The sequence below is a fragment of the Buceros rhinoceros genome, unplaced genomic scaffold (assembly GCF_000710305.1).
Source record: "Buceros rhinoceros silvestris isolate BGI_N320 unplaced genomic scaffold, ASM71030v1 scaffold9248, whole genome shotgun sequence".
NCBI lineage: Eukaryota > Metazoa > Chordata > Aves > Bucerotiformes > Bucerotidae > Buceros > Buceros rhinoceros.
Window position 1 is genome coordinate 13563 of NW_010426345.1, and position 3203 is coordinate 16765.

At 38.1% G+C, this 3203-nt stretch overlaps 1 protein-coding gene across 1 annotated transcript in view; it reads left to right on the forward strand.

The window, feature by feature from the left end:
* LOC104498128 (kinesin-like protein KIF16B) overlaps positions 1 to 3203 on the forward strand; it is a 37074-nt gene that overhangs the window by 12773 nt on the left and 21098 nt on the right. The gene's annotated exons all lie outside the window — the stretch shown is intronic.

Consider the following 3203-nt stretch of genomic DNA (forward strand, 5'->3'; position numbering starts at 1 on the left):
CTGCTGAACTGCATTAAATGAGTGTCTGGAAATAACCGGCATCGTGCAAGCAATTGGTTTTTTTTATGGGATCTTCTCAAACTCTTTATGTATACAATAAATTATACTTGGCTGTCTTATATTAAAATGAGGCTTTAGCATTTGATTCCTGTTAATTCTTTTAACTTCTCTCAGCTTGGCTTATGGATTCTGATTAGAGTATTCCTGTTTCAGGTTTTCCTCTCCCTATCCGTTTCCCTTAAAAAATGCACAATTCTATTTATGCATTATTTTTTTATTGGCTGGTGCTTTACATGCCTTTTTTTACTTTGAAATCCTCATTCTTTAATAATGTTTGGTAATATTATTATCAGTGTTATCACAAAAGTTAATGTCTGTAGGCTTCTCAGAATTTCGTGTCTATGGGTGTTGGACTTTCAACATTTTCTACTGGTTTTCCATTATTGAGTAGATTTAGGCTTTGTAATATGGAGAGCTTGGCTAGGTCTGGGAAAGAGAACACCAACATATTTTAGTATTTCCCCTTGTATATCTCAAGGATGAAGAAATCCCAGGCAAAAAAGCAGTAATTCTGTCCCAAACTTCTTCCCACCTGGAGTCCTTCCAAACTCCTAGAGGAAGCAGGTTACAAATGGTATTTGAAACAAATTTTCATAGTAAGATAGACTATTTACTTGGGCCACATTATTTATTACACCTTGGCTGAGCAAATAGTTACAGACAGGAAGCAGGATGACTGGTAGCTATCCATAGGCTGCATTACTGCCATGCCAAAATCTTATTTCCTGCTAAAAAATGGAAACTTCTTCTCCAATTCCTTGTTTATTACCCATAGCTGCAGTTTAGTATTTCATTCTTGTAAGTGTAGGTGTAGTAAAAGCTGCTAAGGATGTCATGGAAATGACTAAGAGGTGTCTCTTAAGGCATGTCTCTAATGTTTTTTTTTTCTATGATAGATCTAAATTCAGTTTTATAATTAATACTGTAATTATTACAATTACATATTTTATTAACTTGGAAAATAACTTAATGTGTTGATATTTAAATAAGCACTTTTATTTGCCTAATCTTCATTCATTCGTGTAGATTTAAAATGGATTTTGCTTTTCTTTAGAATTTCTGCTGAAAAATTCAGTGTGAGTAGAGGGTAGCTGCACAGTCAGCTGGGGGACATAATGCTGGGTGATCCAGTGGACTACGAGAAGGAAAATGTCATGCTAAAATCCTGAAAGCAGGTCTGCTTTTCAGGAAAGAAGTTTCTCAGTTTCATTTTTGGTGTTGGTGCAAGCAGGTATCCAGCAATCGCTGAGAAACCATGCAGTTCGGTAAAGCAGCACTTTATTGCTTTAAAGCCCCCTGCTTTCCTTTGCTCCAGTTGGACATGCCAGTTCGTCAGGTGACTTAGCAGATGGGTTTGGAACAGGCGTTTCTGTTAGCTTTTGGGGAGTGGGGTTGTGTGTGGTGTGTACACCAGTCTTCCTCCTCTGGCTCATTTTTTCATGGGCATGTTTTTAATAACACAGGAGATGTTATGCTCAGGGTTGTCATTCGAGAGCAGCCTGAATTACTCATGACTAACTAATGAAATCCCGTCTCCACCAAGCAGGTTGATACAGGCTGGTTTGAGACACTAAGCTAATTATTCTTCTTTTACGATAGTTTTGAAAACAGTCAGAAACGGCTGATGTGAAATAGAGGCGGGTGCGTGAAAACATGTCTGCAGAATTGGACCTTCTTTTTCTTCCTGGAATCCTTGTGCTCTGGGCAGCATCAAACCTGTGTCATGTTCCCTTGGTAGCAGAGCCTGTCTTCTGCACTGCCATGATGCATCACAGCTCAAAAAAATATATTGGGTATCTCATTTCTAGGAGATTTTTAAAATACGGAGGCTTTGTGGTTTAAATATTTGGTCCTAGTTACTGAGGCTATATGGGTAAATGGGAACTGCTGCTGCTGGGATGGTGGAAGGAGACTGGGACTTATCTTGTAATGTTCTGTTTCACAGTTCATTAAAGCCACGTAATTGACTTCACTGGGCTTTGGATCAGAGTACTTCAAATTAAGAATAAACCACTTAATTGACTTGCAGAATCAAACTTCTGAAGCAGGTTTCCCCAAGCTGCTGCTCTGCTTCTAGTTGAAGTGATTTGGAGACAAGCCCAAGTATTTCAAATACATCCCATAGCAATAAATAAACATGGGTCACAACAGTTAAAAAATGAAACAAAAATGAATTCACTTGATAACTGACTGTGGCAAGTAACTTGTTGAGTGGAAATACGTCTGTGGATGATTGTGACATTTTTTATTTAACACTCTCAAGTCTCATTTGTTTTTTTTTTTTCCCCCCTAGGGAGAAAGACCTTAATGCAAAGTTTATTATTTCAATGGAAAAAAATAAAACAACAATCACAAACTTGAAGGTGAGTAAACACAAATTAAAAAAGGGAGTCCTAGCTGAACAGCTGCCAGAATATGACTGGACAAAACAGTGGTGCTCACTGCGCTGTGGACAACAGCCCTTAGTTTTTAATGTACAGTGGTGAACAGTTTTCCTTTGGGGAGATGGGTTAAACTTGCTGCACTGCAGTTGTCTGAAAACCGCCTTATGGGCTCTGTCTCATAGGTTTTTCTAAGGTTTATCACTCTGGCCATTACTTAGCTTGAAGGTGAAAGCCAGTAATAGAAGAGAGGTGTATGCCTGGTGGTTATTAAACCTTTGCTTCATCCGTAGAAGAAGTCTTCTGGAATTCCCATGAAAATGAACTAAACCCCAAATACCCATCACTTGCTGTATGATTTTGATGGTATATTTTAACATTTCTCTCAGCAAGAGAAATCATGTGCAGCAAATAGGTTTTTGCAAGATAGTTTCCAGTGATAAATATATGAAGAGGAATTTCAGCGTGTAGTTTGTTTAGACTGATTTAGAAGGCAGTGAATATTGCTGAAGTATGGTGCTAGCTGTCATGTCTCGAGCATGGTGATAGCCTTAAGTAGCAGGTATGAAACACCATTGTAGTTTTGACTCCACGTTGAAATGCTATTCACAATGCAAAGGTCTCTCTGGCTCCTATTAATTATATGCGTAGGATAATCCCTTATTATAATCTGAATTTCATATACAGGTCTGATTTAACTGCACGCAAGTATTATGACAAAAATGTACTGTGGTGTATGGAGCAGTAAGCTAAAATCCGGGT